The sequence below is a fragment of the Cydia pomonella genome, chromosome 20 (genome assembly GCF_033807575.1).
Source record: "Cydia pomonella isolate Wapato2018A chromosome 20, ilCydPomo1, whole genome shotgun sequence".
NCBI lineage: Eukaryota > Metazoa > Arthropoda > Insecta > Lepidoptera > Tortricidae > Cydia > Cydia pomonella.
This window is the reverse complement of record NC_084722.1, coordinates 134,516-155,157: the sequence shown is the minus strand read 5'-3', so window position 1 is coordinate 155,157 and position 20,642 is coordinate 134,516.

The window sequence follows — 20,642 nt, the reverse complement described above, 5'->3', positions numbered from 1 at the left end:
TAATTCTCGATGCATCGTAAATCGTACGCATACTGTCATAGAGGTATGAATACCACGGATACCACATCGTAATAGATAAATAAGTACCTAAGCTAAGAGTGCCTCAGTTGCTCACTCAATAGTGATACTGATTTATTAATAATATTGAAACACGCTTAAAACGTATTAGGTACTTATTAAACTTAAACGTTTTGTTTTAATGGGAATCTGTTTAATATTTATTGAGTGAGCACTCTAAGCTTACTTGTCTATGATGTCGCTATTTTTGAAATTCGAAAGGTGTCATCCGCATACAATTTATAACCATAAAACGCGGGACCAGTACCCCTAGTGTAAATTTTATCGACATAATAACGTGACGAACGCGTTTGCGTTAAGTCTCATTTTGTATAGGATTTTGAGTTTCCAAAACGTCCCGCTTGGCGCGCTCTTTCTAAATCCAATACAAAATGAGACTAAACGCAAACGCGTACGTCACGTTTCAAAATCGAATTTATTTACACTAGGGGTACTGGTGGTTAGAGTAGCGCTACCTCGTTTCACCCAAAATGGGCACAATGGTTGTCGATTTGCGGAAAATGCCCAGAAGCACTAACTAACTATAAAACGCCCAATCTCGCAAAATTGTATTGAAATCACACCTGTCAGCATACCCATCGAGTTTGAAAAATACTATGTATAAGAGATAGAGCGGTGATTCCATAACACGCAAATTTTTCTCGTTATTTACGCGCGCACGCACAAATAAAGATAGTTTATTATTAAAAAAAAAACTATTAATAAACTATTTATTATTAATGTAGGCATATTACAATGCGCTTATGAACTTCAAATAAAGCTAACATTCAAAGCTCGAGAACCGAGCGGTCATTCAGTGATACCCAAAAAATATATATGTATGTATGTATGTATACCTAAACATTTTATTGTACAAAACACGAAGACACGGCTATGACACAGGATAAGCAATAGGCAGTCCAAAGCTAATTTATCCCTTTAATGGATCTCTTCCAGTTAATATTTGAAGAGATGAGAACTGATGAAGAACGGTAGGCAAAAATACCTATAGCAAAAAAAAGTTGTAAGTATGCGGGCGGTGAAATCGACGTATTATGAAGTAACAGTTTTATCTCAGCGACGGTATCCGTGATTTTCATACATCCATGATCAAAGCAAGCATTACTAATACCCATCACTCAGCAAACAAAGGCCGCGCGCGAACTCTTGCGCAGCGACAAACGTTTACCCACAGATTGGCTCTGACATCGGAACGTAGGCGAGTCTTTATTGCCTATGTGCGAAGTACTCGTGGAAGTGCAAGCGACGACAGAGTTACAAAAATGTGATTGGATTGGATAACATTTTCGAACAGATGTCAACTGTCAGTTATCTAATAATCCTAGAGGAACAATACTCAAATACTATAGAGGATATATCTATCGGTCCGGGTCAGGGCCAAAGAGTCCGACTTGGTTTTCTAGAGAAAGCATAACGTGATCACCGATCAGCCTTTGTACAGGAGCGAGGGGGGAGTGATCAAACGAGATGGTGGAACTTTCAGTAGGAGTAGCTCGCGAGTAGCAGATAAAGAGTTATTATTTATTTTTTGTCCTTGTCATAGTCCTTTCACTTCTAAAACGTCCTAAGTGCTACGTTAAAATGGTAGACTGATTTCTTTTACCCACCTGTTTGGTGGGCAACAATGAACCCGACTAAATTACATATTAGGTTGTTTTTGTGGGTTACTATCAAAACGACTGAATCTCAAAATGACCTGTTTAGCATGAGGTCCAGAACGCAAAACGACCACAGTATCAAAAAGCCTATATCTCATAATAGCATGGTAGCAAAACGACTAACGAGTAAAAGGCCTTCGTCTCGGAATAGCTTAGTATCAAAACGACTTGTTCGCAAAACGACCACTCCGTAGAACGTCTACATCTTTAAATGCCTTAATAGCAAAAGGACTAGATCGCAGAAGAACTAAATCTCAAAATGGTTGAATAGCTAAACGACTTCTTGTTGAAAGGGCATGTAACACGTACTTTCATCTTGGTTTTTCTTGGTTCACGGCAGTTTTACGAAAGTGGCTTTTGGTTGGACCTCATGCTAAACAGGTCATTTTGAGATTCAGTCGTTTTGATAGTAACCCGTTTTTGTTATGTTGTCAGAAACATTAAAACGTGTTTTTCATTTTTAATTTCGTCGCAATGCGTATGTTTTGTCCCTCACGGGCGCACGCACAGGGCAACTCTATAGTGTTTGCTTTGATCTAATAATAAGTCCCGGTAAAAGCGCTGCCATTACCATCCTATCCCTTCAGTGTTCAGATGTCACACGCTGTTTGCCTTCATCCGGAACATTTCACATTACGACATAACAGCGTTGGCGGGAGATATTTCAAAATAAAATTGTGCCTGAATTGAGCGAATAGTCTTTGCCTTCGATTAGCAATTAAATTGACTACCTACTGACATATAGATATATATTATATTCACGCTATTGAAGAGGTGTGTGTCATCTAAATTGCGAGTCAACAATGGAGACAAAAGGCGAGGCCGCGGCATTTGGAGCCAATTAGAGAGGCCGAGTATTAATTGATGACGCTCCTTTACGACGACCTTATTCAGGCGACAGCAGCAATCATGAGATACGCAAGATACTGAGGTCAGATGTACATATATACTAGTAGTAGTTACTTAGGGGACGCGCGCTGTCACGTGACGACACTGACGACCCGAAGTGGATCTTGGCTTCTGACACCTAATGACGTTTTTGTCCAATAGACGGCGCTGACTTCGCTAAGATCCTTTTGCACTTAGGGAACATTAAGGGACAAATGCAGAAAAAAAAGTAAAATACGTCTATTAATCCTAAGTGACATTGGAAAATCAGTTTGAAAATATTGCGTGTGGGTAAAGTCGGTAAATTACTGCCCGCGTAGCCAAAATGACAATCGTTGCGTATAGCGTAGTTCGCTCTATCACTCTTCTATATTAGTGCGACAGTGACAGTTGCGTTTCGTTCGCTTCAGAGCTTTACCGATTGGCATGTTGGCTACGTGGGCTGAATGTATCTTTATTGTTTGCGTGGTGTGGCCATGGTGTGGCAGAGTAGAATGCACTTTTATAATTATACCGTCTAAATTTCATTAGCTTAACTAAGGCGATGTTTATAAAAATAACTGAATGAATTGTTTTCAAACATTGAATTATTTTGTTTAAATATGTAATTTAAAATAAATCTTTTCGACACTAGTAACTTTTTCATCCTACAATATCGACCGGTGGCCTAGCGGTGAGAGCGTGCGACTTTCATTCCGGAGGTCGCGGGTTCAAACCCCGGCTCGCACCAATGAGTTTTTCGGATCTTATGTACGAAATATCATTTGGTATTTATCAGTCGCTTTTTCGTGAAGGAAAACATCATGAGGAAACCGGACTTATCCCAATAAGGCCTAGTTTACCCTCTGGGTTGGAAGGTCAGATGGCAGTCGCTTACGTAAAAACTAGGGCTAATTCTTGGGATTCGTTGCCAAGCGGACTCCAGGCTCCAATGAGCCGTGGCAAAATGCCGTGATAACGCGAGGAACATGATGATGAAACATTCAACAAACTTCTTAAAATCTGTTGGGTGACTGATTGGAGCCTACTTTACATATGTGGCATACAAACATTTAGCAACTAAATAGACACATTTATTTGCTTGCATCTTGCTTCTTTACATTATAATGTTGCTTGAATGGGTCACTCATTGTAAACAGAAGATTTCCATTGAAACCCAGCAATTCCATGATTTTGCCTCACCATACAACGTACAAAACAATAACAGTAAAGCGTGTTCGTTTTAAGTTATGGCCGCTTGGTAATGTGCCAAGGAAATAAAATATGTCAACAATATTTAGTTGCTCATCTCGTAGTATTTCTAAGAAAATTGCTCAGTTACTAAAATAATTTGCACAACAGCAATAGAATTGACTGCCATCCTAAAGAGGTAAATAGGCTTTGTTGATATTAGTCCTTTGTGTTATTGACCTGTTCTTATTATATTTATCGTAGCGTCTCTTAAAGGGGCTTTAGAGACCACTGCACGGAACAACGATTGTGTGTGTGATCAGTATCCCATGGTTTTTGAGCTAAGGTCAATTTGGAGTAGGCCGGCATATAGTTATAGCAGGGAAGACCGACATGACATGATGTCGACATGAACGTACTCGTATTTGCACGTTGTTCAGACACAGTCAAAAAGGAAGAGCTTCACTTTTTCTGCTTAACCAACCTTCTGTAAGTGGAGTACAAACGCAATGATAGAGGAGGCAAACAAGCAGATGAATCACCTAATGGTAAGCGATTACCCACGCCCATGGACACCTGCAACAACAGAGGGGTTGCAAGTGCGTTGCCGGATTTAAGGTTTAAGATAATTTAAACTCATTTTAAGAATTTCTACAGTTCACTTGCACGAGATAAGACATTAATAATGAAAAGATTATAATAATATAGATATGAGCGTACAGGCACTAAATTTTACCATTTTAAAACGTAAAAAAAGGGTACCACCATTTACAAGTAAGTTGGGAGTATGCTCTTTTCTTGAAGGTTTGGAGGTCGTAACGTAACGGTCCGGAAATACCGCAGGCGACAGTTCATTCCACAGTTTAACTGTGCGAGCCAGGAAGTTTCGGGAAAAACTCACAGTTGAGGACTGCCAACCATCTAAGTGATGAAGATGGTAATGTTCTCGCGTAGGGCGAAAAGAAGCGGCAGGGATTAATCCGAACAATTCCTCGGAGCATTCCCCTATATATATACATGCGGTAGGAAATGCGGTCTTCTCTACATTGACCTTATACGCAATAACAGCACAATGATAACCAATGATATAACATAATAATCTGGTTCAGTAACAACTCAATCAGAAGACTAATCTAATTCGGTGCCCCCTGGCGTCATGCACATCGTCACGGATCATGAAGCTAACACGAGACAACCGAAACGAATCGCATCCGATCAGACCAACCAACCGCAAACTGACCACTAATCTGAGCTACAACTCCTTTTGTTTTGTACGAAGCTTAGGATCTAATTATAATGGAAAGTTATAATCCTAAACATATTATAAATGTTAAAGTTTGTAAGTTTGGATGTTCGGATGTTTATTCTTACTTCACGCATAAACAGCTGGCCAGGAGTTAGTTTATAACCTGGAAAAGGACACAGTGTACCTTTTATCCCGGAATTCCCTAAGGAATGCAATGGGGTTGCGATGAGAGTATTAAAGAAGAAATGGTGGGAGTCGTTTAACGACGGACGTAATCGCGAGCTTAGTTTGATCTTTACTTTATAAATGCGAAAGTTACTTTCATGATCTTATTTCACGCAGGTATACTGAAGGACAAAGGCATGTATTGTTCCCGCGGAAAGAGAGAAAGAGATGGTTTAAGTACAGTATCATTATTGTACAGAGACGAAGCCACGGGCAGAAGCTAGTACACAACGTTGAATAGACTGAGTCGCCCGCGCCACGCTCCACTGACCTTTCCCCGCAATTGAGCGACACGTTATTAATATAATATGATATACTCGTAGTGCACTCGTGAAAGTCATTGCTGAACGACCTAGATTTGGTAAATGACTAGGGTAGGCATGGTGTCATTGGGTGTTAGTCTGTTTTGTAATTTGACTGTTTGAAACTGCTTAAAAACATTAAGTCCTTAATTTGGCATTGATAAAACAGGAACTCTGTCAGTTTCGAAACTTTTAGGCGAAAATTAGTTTCCTACTAACCAAATTAGGTCTTAAGATAAAAAGTGTATTGCTAGAGAAATAATGTATATTTAGTAACTTTAATTTTGAGTATAATTACAGTGAGACACCTCATTCGGTTCTCGTATGGTTCTTTTCATTTATTTATTTAGTCATTTATTTATTGCAACCATAGTTTCTCATAATGAATGTTTTTACTATATAGCATTTTCACTCTTTGAGAACCTATTCTTTGTTCTTTATTCAGGTAAACACTAAGTATAAGTTTACAGCTACAGCCAAGGCACTTATACTGTTAATATATATGTAGTCAGAACATACAATTAGTAAACTTGTTTAACTTGTATTACAAACATTATAAATTTTTTGAACTATCTATATGTCTCTAAGGATAATTTGTACTTCTGACACTTAGAGATCACCACACCCACCACCACCTACTAGTCCACTTCTAAATCATTTTAGATTATGTTTTTTATTAGATTAAGCTCTTTGTGATATTATTAATATAGTTTTTTTTGTAATTCGACATTAAGATACTGTATACATCTCTAGGTAATTATAATACTTTAGTTTGAATTGATATTTGCAGTTAGTTGTAGCTATTTTATAAGTGTTGATGTGTTATTTTTGCTTGTATGTAAATTCCATGTTGACGTGTAAAAGTTCCCTTGTGGTCTATTTGCTGAATACATGTTGAAGTTTGAGGATTAATTGTTTTGACTGTCGCACGACTGTTGACAACTTGACACCTTGAATCAGATGAACTGGGGTTCCCGAGTGTGTAAATAATAAGAGCCTCGATACCTTGTGATTGAACTCTTTTTTTACCAGTCAAAAGTTTATTTGAAGTTTATGATTTTACACATTTATATTTCTACGAAGAGAACCATAATCCGACGCTCCGCAGAGTCCGCGACAGCCGCCACAGCGTCCTGAGCGTAGTTAGTAGCGGGGAGGTGGGACAGTGGTCTAATCAGGCACTGGGCCTCGCTTCGCTTAAGTTTAGGTACTACTATAGTTATTTAAGTAGGTGTCCTTTGGACCCGGGTACGTCCTTAAACTACGACCAAAAGAGAGGTATGGGCATTGTGAATGTCATCTCGCTTTGTGTGGTAGCGCACAGCACAGCGGATATCATTCCAGATCTAGAGCGGAGCCTAACTGGGGAAGTACCTCCACCTTACAGAAAACAGCAGCCAAATAACACTAGACCCTACTCATAGTGTTGTGTTCCTGCCGGTGAGTAAGGTTGCCAGAGCTCAACGAGGGGGGGCGGATTTAGGCTTTAGGGTCGGCAACGCGCAAGTAACTGGAGTCGCTGGCGTACATAGGCTACGGAGACTGCTTACCATCAGGCGGGCCGTATGCTTGTTTGCCACCGAAGTAGTATAAAAAAAAAAAGAAAAAAAGGTGTTTTTTGTTACTAACAAACTATATGGACACTTATTCGTCTGAAATAAATGCATTTTATAATAGATTGTGTGTAAAAAAAAAATGTATTTTACTCGTAGAAAAGTATTGTATACAATAGTGATATAATCAAGCTTTTCAATCTCGTACCTTACTTAGGTAACTCAGCTAGCTTCATTGCCTAAACACGGTACTCGACTGAAGAGCTCTCTATAGTCTCTATTTTATTTTTTATAACATATAATTAATGTGATTGAAACTTCACACCATTACTCTTTGTGCCACTAATGAATTTAGCCTATTCTTACCATCTTTGTCGTTGATCACATATTTAAACGACAAGTTTATATCGAGCGTGAATGAAGTCTATTAGTCTCCATTTTGTAACGCGACCGGCGCTTTGAAGTCGCTCGTTAAAATCGTATGGAGCGATCTCCAGCGGTCGTTTGTCAGTCGTCAGGACGTCGGACGAGGCACGTGTCAGTGTCGGGTGACACGTGTCAGGTGACACTTATGTTACGTGGGCGACACGTGTGCCGGAAGCTTGGAGATGAGGCGCAGACAAGGAAGCCTATTGGAAATTTACAAATTGATCTTCTTTGAACATTCTACTCTAATAGACAGCGATGGATTAAAAATATATAAATGAAGCTCTAAGTTCATTTTTGACTTCAAAGAACGGTTGACATGACTGATACCTAAGTATGTAACTGTCACTAACAAACCCTAACCCCGCGCGCGCGCACAACTTTCAATATTACCCAAACCCACAATTTCCTTCTATTAAAAAGGTCGTGTTTTGTGAGTAAAAGTTTTGATTGGCTGAAAAAATTCTATGAACCAAACATGCGCGGGCTTACAATATTTATAATATTTCATTTTTAAGAACTAGTCAGACTTTCATAGTTAGGTATTATATACAGGAGTTCGTTGCTAATAGATAATAGTTGTCTGTAATAGGTATAATATTGGTACAGAATTAAATTAAAAGTTTTCTGACGCTAATATTGGATAGATAATTAACAAATAAATTAACTGCCAGATAAATAACCTGCAAAACTTAGCACTTTATCTAACAGTTAAGCTTATTTGAAGATTGCGAAACGCTACCGATGATTTTATTCGTCAGATATGTAAGTGGCCAGCACATACCACTAATTTTATTGTCTGAGGTGGCAAGTAGCTTATTCGGGACTTTACATAGACATTGTAAAACAGATCCGTATTAAACTAATTAAAATACAAGTTACAACTGATTTTTCAATGGCGTTTGGCGGTTTTTAGTACGTGGTGAGATCTATGGTGGTGAGCTCAGATCATAGAATTACGATAAGCAATCAAAATTTGATATTAAATGGATTTGTTGTACAATTTCCATTCTAATATTTAACTCCCCATTCCATAAATCACGACACTTTTACCTAAATTGTTAATTGAATGTACCCTCAAGAAATACTACACAAGTATATACTTAGTCATGTTTTTTAAATACACATGTATTTTACTTTCCTCGTATTCGAAATGAAAAGTAGAGTGTTTAACTTAGACTATCGGCACCATTTCAGTCTCAGACTATTGGCTGGCTATAAATTACCTCGACAGAAATGTGCCTTCCATCCCTTTCATCCCTTGGTTGAAAATCTACAATTGAAGACTATTTATTTGGTTTCCTCATGCAGGTAAAACTTGATGGCGCCATCCGCACTTCGTTTATCACCTTAGTATTCTAGTTAACCTATTTGCGATTGTTATATGTAACCTACTCGTACCGTGTTCATTTGTGAGCCGTTTTGGAGCCATGCCAGTTGCAGCAAGAGTACTAACGACAGGAGTATTATCTGCAGTTAACTCTAAGATCCTGTTTAAGACTATGCCTCGATTGGCTTAACCTCTGTCCACCCAGAAGCCCACAAAAAGGTCTCCCATTTCATTCTGTTTTGAATCTTAACTTTGACAAATGAAAATTCCATTAATCTGAGCGAGTTTTGATGACTGGGCAACTGCCCTGCCCATATCGTCAAAACGTGCCAAGTCCTTCTAACTAGACGTTAAACCTATGAACGACACGTTTATCGCTGCAGTGCACAAAAGAGGAAGACGCAACGAACAGGGTTGGAATTTTTGGACAAATCAAGGAAAATAAGCGGATCTACAATGTTTTGATGGTTCACTAATGTTTAACCAAAACAATGTTGGCAAATTTTCATTATTATTTTATTATTTTTGATTAATTTCGTTCGTTGATATTTGTAAATTGGTTGTATTCATTTGTATTTTAAGGTTTAGGTTAAAGTAATAAAAGACATTTTGAACCGACTAGAACCTAGGCATGTTAATGTTAAGGCCACGATGGCATACAATAAAAGAGGCTATTAGAGGCCTATTTAGAGGCTCGCAAGACGCGAATCACCAATACGTGCCTTATGTAAGCATTATGGCTTAGCAAATGCAAATGCCTACGAGGCGAGGTGTCAACTGGAACTACTTTTTGTTCCAAATCACGTTCAGCCGGTTGTATAGTTGTTTGGTTGATAGTATTGTTGTACAACTTGTTTATCTAAACTCCACTCGACACGTTTGTGCTAAATACTGAGTGTTTTAAATGAAGGCAAATGCTATTGCATATCAGATCTAGTGTTATGTTCTTCTGTAAAAACCATGTAAAATAAATAAAACATTTACACAGATCGACCAAGTCAATAGTAAGCTCAATAAGGCTTTGTGTTGTGCGTTCTAGAAGACGATGAAAATATGATCATGTAGATATAGGTATATAAATACCTATAAAATAAGATTAAAGGAAAATAAAATAAAATAAAATAAAAATAGATAATTATATCTAAACACAAAACAAAACAGATAAACAGATAAGATAAACACAAAATATAAAATTATACAAAACAGAAAAACACAAAAAGAGGAAAGTGCTACGAAATGGTCTCACCTCAGCATGTTCCTGGCGACTTCCAGCTCTGACCTGCCGATGACACCATTCGAGGAAACAATCACGACCCGACAGGTAACAAAAATAACAACGAAATACATAAAACATACAGATGACAAAGACAGAATAAGTTTTAACATTACAATAATTATAATTTGTATTACGTAAATTGTGATAAGCACACAAATACGAGTATTTAAATGCTTTTACCAGGATTTGAATCCAAGGACCTCCTGCTTTGTAGGCAGGGTCACTACCGACTGTTAGGTGATGTACTGCTGTATCCGCCGCTATTATATAAGGTGGCCAAAAAATATGTGCAGTCCCGTTGCCAGGGAGGTTTTCGGATTATACTGAGCAACTTTTACTATGGGACCAACCCCGAAATCCGTATAAGTTCCTCAGTATAAGCCCAAAACCTCCCTGGCAACGGGAATGCACATATTTTTTTGGCCACCGTGTACATTAGGCGGGGAGAGATGGAAATGGTTCATATTATGAATGCACTTGTACTTATTCCCATCTGTGCCCGCCGGTTACAGCTGGGAAAGTGGTAATACTACGAGTAGGCTAGAAAGCCGTTGAAGGCGTTGGAGGCTGTAGGTATACATTTATACGCTTGTTTCATAAGATTAGGGGAAATTGCGAGAAGAGCCACAGCATCTCGCTTATCTCCTAATCTTTATCAATGTGGGACACGAATTGATAACTACCTTCACAGTGACGACATTGTGTACTCTGTGCTACTTGCATAGATAAGACATCTTATCTGATAATACCCACAGGATTATGATTATGTCTGACTTTAAAGTAGGCAAATCACTTTAGTTAAATGTTATTATTATTATTTGTATGTCTTTCCATATCTCGGGACCATGGGGTCCCGGACCTTTGGGAGGCATGCGTGGGGCCGAAACCAACAGCGCAGAGCCCTTTTAGACAAATTTGATGTATTATGACTATCTTTATGAATACTGGATTAAATTATTTAATAAGCAGGCAGGCAGTTTGACAACTGATATGACCTGTATCCAGTATTCATAAAGATAGTCATCATGAACGAGTAGTAGATATAATATGCTTGTCTAATTTATTGTTAAACTGGTTCACATTTTGTGCTGAAACCACATCTTCTGGGAGTTTGTTCCAAGCCCTCACCACTCGATTGCTGAAAAAGTGTTTGTATGGGTTACTGTGGGACCTATGCCTTTCCAGCTTTAAGTGATGACCTTTCAGACGGTTGTTGTTGTTGCGCTTGAACATCTCTTGGAAATGTTGTTGGAAGTATTCATGTTTCAACTCATTAAATACATAGATAAAAGAAGAACATAATTAAAAAAACGACATATTTAAAAACCAAACACAGCTTAAATCAATCTGGATGGAAAAGTCACTTGATTAAAATAAAACTTTACTAAAATAACTCTCGACCAAAATAGTTTCATGCTGCGTTTGAGAGCTAAGATATACGACGTAGAACCTAAAATGAGAAGCCATACCAAATGCGTTTGAGAGCTAAGATATACGACGTAGAACCTAAAATGAGAAGCCATACCAAATGCGTTTGAGAGCTAAGATATACGACGTAGAACCTAAAATGAGAAGCCATACCAAATGCGTTTGAGAGCTAAGATATACGACGTAGAACCTAAAATGAGAAGCCATACCAAATGCGTTTGAGAGCTAAGATATACGACGTAGAACCTAAAATGAGAAGCCATACCAAATGCGTTTGAGAGCTAAGATATACGACGTAGAACCTAAAATGAGAAGCCATACCAAATGCGTTTGAGAGCTAAGATATACGACGTAGAACCTAAAATGAGAAGCCATACCAAATGCGTTTGAGAGCTAAGATATACGACGTAGAACCTAAAATGAGAAGCCATACCAAATGCGTTTGAGAGCTAAGATATACGACGTAGAACCTAAAATGAGAAGCCATACCAAATGCGTTTGAGAGCTAAGATATACGACGTAGAACCTAAAATGAGAAGCCATACCAAATGCGTTTGAGAGCTAAGATATACGACGTAGAACCTAAAATGAGAAGCCATACCAAATGCGTTTGAGAGCTAAGATATACGACGTAGAACCTAAAATGAGAAGCCATACCAAATGCGTTTGAGAGCTAAGATATACGACGTAGAACCTAAAATGAGAAGCCATACCAAATGCGTTTGAGAGCTAAGATATACGACGTAGAACCTAAAATGAGAAGCCATACCAAATGCGTTTGAGAGCTAAGATATACGACGTAGAACCTAAAATGAGAAGCCATACCAAATGCGTTTGAGAGCTAAGATATACGACGTAGAACCTAAAATGAGAAGCCATACCAAATGCGTTTGAGAGCTAAGATATACGACGTAGAACCTAAAATGAGAAGCCATGCCAAATGCGTTTGAGAGCTAAGATATACGACGTAGAACCTAAAATGAGAAGCCATACCAAATAATCAAATTATCGCAATCGCAACCTGTACCACGCGACCAAAACGTCGTAAGCGCCGTGAAATTCATGGCGCTTACGCGTTTACGTCGCCAGATGTACGCTCCCTTGTCAAAACAACAACAACTCATGGCGTAAAATACTAGTTCTTTGTGCCGGTTCTAAACATGGTAATAATAGTTCAATGAATGATGAGTGTTTTTTTTTTTCATCGGAGGTTGAAAAAAATGCAGAAATACATATAGGTAATACGGATCTAGACAAAACACGACTCATTGAATGATGACGGATGTACAGTTGTACAGTACAATAACGATGCGTAAGTTCATTCACGCGCACCGCGCGCTGTTTCAGTATTTTCAGCGGATGACTCAATACGTGTGGTACATGTACAGTCAGCATCAATAGTAGCGGATGAAACAACGCGCCAAAAGTATCTGACATCCCGGATAACTTTTCCAAATATAGATAAATTCCTAAAATTCACGTTCAAAAGTATATATTTTACTGTCTTAGTTGTTCTATAATAAAGACATCACTTTTTGTTAAGCCGTTACAGAATGGCAGATACTTATGAAGCGTTATTTGATCCGTTACTTTTGATGCTGACTGTACCTACATGCTCGTACTGTATCGACAATAAATACTGTCTGCCGCCGTCCAATGGATTCCTGAAAGCTAATCCATCACCTAATGTGTATACCTATTATTTACCTACTTATTTAAACTTTATTGTACAAAATTATATACAACAATGCATAAATGTCGCACTTAGTGCCAAATAGCATTTTGTATCAGTCAGACACAGTGCCAAATTAACATACTTAAAATTGGGGCAGAAAGAATAAAATATAATCCGAATCCTACTACAAAATTTTAATCAAAATTAAAAGAAACGTTACATTAAAATGTAAATTAATGAATTACAAAATAAAAAAAGTAGGAAAAAAAACAAAATTTCCCTAAAAATCTTGTAATAATAAATTGAGGGTGAAATTTTTTTTAAAAATTATTATCTTATATCCTTAGCCAGTTATCCTTGATCATTATTGTTTTTGTTTTGGGTCGATAGGCCACGTAGTTTAAGAGCAGTTACGTTTTATTTACATGTAGTATGGAAATGCGAAAAAAAATTAACCTTTTTTCGTCAATGAAATTTGTCGTAGTTTCTCGATTTTCCGATATGCACATTAAAAAGACTCACCATATTGTTGATCTAATATGAGCTCTGCTCTTCAAAGTCAGCGTGTGGTGGTATTGCCTACAGTGAAGTAATGTCGGGTTAAGCTAAGATACTTGATACTACTTGGGTATTTAAATATTTATGTTAAAGGTTAAAAACTTTCAATAAAAAACGGCCCGATTCGAAGAATGTTTAAGACACGTTCAAGATCTTTAAAAGATCGATAACTAAACCGTAAACATGTCGAAATTTGACGTTTATTTCAATTCCGCTGTGATCCCAGTAAGATCTATCTACGATATTTGTAACGTCAAGTCAAAGTGACATTGGATGCCCGAGTCGAGCTGCTTCTGTCAATTAATACGACATACAAACGATATCTAAATGAGAACTTATCTAAACTAAACCAGAACTTATCGTTATCGTATCTCATTCTTCGAATCGGGCCGAAAGTCGTATAGGCAGTTTAAACAATTACCTACTTAAATTGGTTTATTATTTTTATGCGTATAACGGTAAAAGCTTAAAAACTTAATTATATATGGTGAACCGTATGCTTGTTTGCCACCGACGTGGTGTAATAACATCTAGCCTTGATCGAATGTAAAAATAGGATGCAGTCCCTACAAGTCCAACAACAACTAGTTTTATAGTGTTAAATTCAGTGGCACAGACAGACGTTTGTTTTGATGCCGTAAGATTGCCTGCACGTGGGCGACAATGATTTACTCATTAGTTTATTTCTTTAATACGTACCTACTGTTTTCTGACAGCGGCAGCGTGCCAAATTATTTCGTTAAAAGAAATATTGTAGACAGTAAACGGGCCGTTAAAGAAAACAATCTTCCCTTTTTACCCGATTACGTAACAGGGTTATTATTTTAGCAGTGTATTTATACAAGGTGCCCGCGAGAAATCGGTTAACCACGTATTCCTGAGATCATAAGGAAATTTTTTTATACAAAAGTCAATACCGCCAAAAAAATTTTTTGTGTTTTTTTCACTTTTTGTATGTTTATAAACATAATAAGTACATGTTCTTGGAAAATTTATGGATTAATATGAATTGGTACCTAAATTTTTTTTTTCGTAAAAACTAGTCTATTCAAAGTATTCCTTGCCACTATGATAGGTATCTGTCAATAAGGACGTCTAGACAAGGTCCCATAGTGGCGACTTCGCCATCAAAAAGGCGTTATGCACTGAAACACAATAAAAAAACTTTATTTTTTATTGGTATTAACTCTGAAACTAGGCGAATAAAAAAAGTTTATATGATATTTTTGTCTCTAAATTACTATCCGGAATATACTGTTAAATATTTCCGTTTCCTCGCGGGCACCGTGTATATATGTATATATATGAATACAGGTATGTATTTAGGCATGTTTGTGTCAAGAGGTGTTTTTAAGGAACTTTCTTAGTTTTAATTAATCAATATCATTATAGTCGGGCTGCAATTTTTCCAATGTTTTATTTGTCATGATTGATATCTATTTAAATCGAATTAGTATACCTAGTTAATATTTTACACCTCCAAGCAAAATTAACTCTTATCTCAATATCACATAGTCCAGTCTTCTAATGATATCTATATCTAGTGATAGCACAGTCTGCGCGCGATTCTCGATCTAATCTCGCTCGGTCATTGCCCCCGCCCCCCTCTCCCGTCCACCCCCTCCCCTGACCTATAAACGGTTTGGCGAGTTCATTACCTCGCAAGTTCACAATAAGACGCGACGGACGGGCTATAAATATACTGGTTGCTGTGGGTGACGCTAAACTATATGCATGATGCAAATGCACAATGATTAAAAACCATCATCTGTAGAATAATATACTGGAGGAAGGATTTTTAACATTTTCTGTTATTCAGGATTATACTGAGAATTAGAGTGATTTTATAGCTGCTGAATATTTTAACATCATGTAGGGTCAGCATCAATAATAGCGGATGAAACAACGCGCCAAAAGTAACTGATATTCTGGATAACTTTTCCAAATATTTATAAATCCATACAATTTACGTTAAAAGGTATATCTTTTAACGTCTTAATTGTTCTACATATAGAACCACCACATCTTGTTAGGCTGTTACAGAATGGTAGATACTTTTGAAACCTTGTTTGATCCGCTGCTTTTGATGCTGACTGTACTGTATTTTAATTTGGCCTTACATAAGTTACGTCACGCAAACAATTGCGGCCTTATGAATAGGCTTGTCACTTTTAGGGTAATTTGTAAATAATGTATTAATTTACCTGCAAATGGGCAAATATCTAATGAGTAACAGAATTGTAAGTATATCGAAATCCAATAGAAAAAGTAAATAATGTAAATTAATACGACAGCTTTTTTTTGGCATTTCACATCTAACCTAAAATGTTAATTTATTTCACTAAAATAATATTAACTAATATATATTTTAACAGGAAATTGTTACAAATAAAACATTTAAGTAAATAAATTGTTCATAAGATACTAGGTAACTAAATGCCATGAAAATAATCACACGGAGACTAGACTATCTTTTGCAAAGGCAGGCTCCATAGCTCCCACAAATATCTTAAACGTTAAAAAACAAACATATTTTCAGATTACTTGAGATAAAGGTAAAATCCCCCGCGACGGCGATATCTTCCGTCGCGAGTTTCGCGCAGAACGCAATATGGTTTTACACGACTGCCATACGACTGCCCAAAGAAATGAGTGTATTGTTTACAGCGTTTTCTTTATATGTATGAGTGTGTGAGTCGTAGAAAGCCCCACCTTGGGAGTTGCTCCCACGAGTACGCACTTACTGCACGATGCACTATTCCTCGCCTTGAAAAGACATCAACGCGAATCTAGATCTAATTACTACTAGGCTGTAGGTACTAATTATTGTACTTCTAAATTCAAAACCATTCTTTAAACAGAAATTAGTATACAGGGTGAAAAAGTTTTGTGGACCATGGTCCTTTATATGTATGTAAAGTAAATAAATTAAATGACATATGTAGTTCAACTTGCTAAGTGATGATTTTGTTTTCTAAAACGAATAACTGCATAATTATTGTCTACTGTTACCGCAGTAATTCTTTATAAATAAAACAACTCAGTAGGTGAACTAGTACCTACTTATACTGTCATAGAGTGATGTGACAGCAGGGTGTCACCTATTGGCATTAGCATGTCGAGCACTTCCTTCAGCCAGATACGTTTTGACACTGACTGATCACAGGAATTATGGAGTGTGGAATTAAGAGGAGTAGTCTCTTATGGTAGAACTGTTGCAAATGTGTCCAGCTGTCAGCTATAAATAATAGTTCCAAATCTCTCCAGAGTAGCGCTAGAGTAGCTAAGAACCTAGGCGTTATTGACGGAGTGAAGTGCGCTGTCTATGATTTGATTTTTTTGTTCCAGTACTCTAGGTATTGTAGCGACACCTATTTAAAAAAATTTGATGACACTTTTTGTTACATGGAGACTTCGTTCCTTAACTCTACCTTCCGTAACAGTAATAACAAATCCAAATCGAATCCATAGCCTGTTATTACATTCAGAATACATTAAGAATTATGATTCTAATAAGAATTATTAAATAACAAGAAACTGATTGCCAAAAACAATAGCAACGACTATTAAGAAAAAAAGCTTTCCAGATAGATTTTCGTACATTGACTCGCCTGTTGCTATCTCTATTGCTCAACTATTGACGAGCGGCATCATGGGCGGGACAGGAATATAATTATACGTTTGCAATAGAGATAGCAACAGCCGGGTCAGTGTACGAAAATCTATCCGGAAAGCGTCTGTGCTTCAGTAAGATGTCAACTAAACATACCTACATAGATAGATAAATAGATAAATCATTTATTTTCCATTTGTAAAAACACACAATATGTATAAAGTTTCAATAATCAATAACAAAAACGAATTATTACAGTAACAAAATAAAAATGGCAAAAAAGAAAATTGAAACAGCAAAATAGAAATAAGCACACATACAACATGGAATAATTAATAAAAAATAAAATAAAAGTACCCACCTACATACCGTGTGCGAACATCAACATTGTTACACGATCACGCCGTGTGTGGTGTGTGTTACGAAACACGATCGTTGTGAGCGGTGTGGCATCATAATGATAAGATACAGTAGTTGGTAATTGTTCACCTGTCTTGTTTACACCACGCTTCATTGATTGGCTCGTACTAGCAGAGGTGTCGGAATAATAAGGGTGTCCCCTTGTGTTACCGACAAACTCCTCGTCGAGTATCATTTCGTCGACAACGATTTGTCGAATATTTTGTTGTGAGATTTATATGAGTACACTGCTGCTTAAGCTTCCCAGAAATCCTCCCTTTCCAGAAGTATCTGAGCCGAGCCGTGCGTAATGCGTATACGCATTCTACGTGCTCTATATCCTCGTAAGGCCAATTTACTACTATTTTTAATCTGAACCTTGTTGTATAGTAGATTAAGATATATTTCGTTTGTTTAAGAAAACAATGAAACAAAAGAAATGCGAATCTGTTTTGTTTCTAAAACGTTCTAATTAGATCGAAACGCAGTGTACATTGTAATGCACATTGGGCTTAACGCGGATATGACTCGTCACGCCAATCACGAATGCCGTTTGATTAAAGGCCCATTTACAACGTGTGGTCACGGTATTTATTTATAAACGGAATAATTTAAGGTTAAAGAAGACATTAAATATTTAATTGATCAGATCAAATAAACAGAATTCATGGCGGTTGTCGATCGATAAGAGCTGTTTCACCACTGACAACTTTCGTTTGACATTGACAATACACAATACCTACTTAAATGGAAATTATACTGTAAATTGTAAGTGTAAGGTGTCAATTGTTATGTTGGTGGAATAGGCAATCCTTTATAGGTATGTATTGTATCAAAATTATTTGTTTAAATATTATAACTACCACATATGGCTTCATAACCCTTCAAGTGGCGCAGCGGATTTGCGAAAAACCAGTCGAGTAGCGGCGTCCCGATGGGAATGATTGATTTATTTTCACTCAAAACTCATAACATGTAAATGCACCTTAAATTAACAGTCCAGAATGACAACGAATGCTGGTTGATTAAACCCACAATCCAGCGGACGTCGTTAGCGCTGACGAGCGGAGCGGTCAGCTGGTTGATGATCGCGGCAGATGATGCAGCAACAAAGAATGCACAGATCATATAAATGAACGTGACTAGGCGCTCGAATATCGTTGACAGGAGCTTGAGTTTTTAACACCTGCTTAACTATTTATCTGTTATTGACATACCTTGTCAGTATGGAAGTGTATGTTATACTTTTTCCAGGCAGCATACGATATACTTACAATACATCTTTCATCGGTCTTTCTGTAGTGAGAATATTTACCTGTAAGTGCCATTAACATTTGTCCCAACAAATAGATGTCTCTTACCCATAATAAAACAAACACAAAACATGATCATATAACGTCTGATAGTATCATATGTGACCGTCATCAGCTCGGTGCCTGTCGCTGTGGGCTCGAATAACTACACGTGTGGTATGATAATGGTCCGTAATGGCAAGTTGCGAGCTGGCGAGACACACGATTACATCCACACGACGTCTGCTCGGCAACTGTCGCTGTGGGCTCGAATCTACACGTATGGTATGATATGGTCCGTAATGGCGGGTGGCGAGACACTCTCCAGCCATATGTCGAACGTGCTGGCTAAATCTGATAAATTCGGCGGAAAGTCGCTTTCATCGTATCACGTCACTCTTGCACTTACTCGTACATATTTACTTGTTACAATGTGACAGCTACGGCGATACACGATAAAGCGAAAGGCCAAGTATCATTCGTCGTCATTCGAATCTATCGTCATCGTATCATTATCTAAAAGGCCAGTGATTTTTCCTGATTTAAAAGTACTTACCTATTGCAAATAATTTAATATTCTAATTTTAAAATGGCAATTCAAGCAGCAGCGCAACATAGTTGTCTATATTTTGTCAGGTGCTTACATCTATTTTATCTATCTACATCTCATCAGCACTTTCCGTCAGTCAGCATTTATTTTACCTATATGAGACAGTACATGTCCGACCGCCGCGGAGTGTATTCAATAATTGTATCATTTTTATCATGTTATCAATAAATCATTATATCGGTGGAAACTGCAGTTTTATCAATTATCATTATCAACTATATCATCTTAAGACTGTGCGGGAAGCAGCCCGTACAATCTATTTTAATTTATAATTCTTCCTAAGAGGTACTGTTTGTATAAATATACTTCTGCAACTTTTCTCCGCAGTACATGAACCCAAAACATATTTCTGATCTCTATTTGCAATAGAGCAACCAGCAGCAACCTAATACCAGAATGTAGCAAGTGTTACAAAATCCACAAACACTAACAAAGTAGCAGTAATATAAAACTCGTCTGTGTGTGAACGATTATTGATTGATTACCGCGATTGTAAATAAATAGGAAATAAAATAAGATATTACGTAAGTAGTCCATGACGCCACGGCACGACGCACGCAATGCATGGAACGTTCGGTCGGTGAGCGGGATGCGGAAGCCAGCACTTGGGCCGAATCACGTCTCATCTAAATATGGACATTTATGTTACTCAACTGGCTACGAGTATAGTAGTCGAGTACAAATCATTGCAATTTCCAGAGAATACCTACTAGTATTAAAAAAGCGAAAGAAACTCTGTTTGTCTGTTAACTGTTAACATTAATCTGTTGAACAGTTTCGATGGAATTTGATGTGCAGATAGTTTGAGGTCCGGGAAGGAGGAGTAGTTTTTAACAATCATCATTACACGACACACACAGACGATGTCGCCGGCAGGAGCTAGTATTTTATCATTCGTAAACACCTTGGCTATTA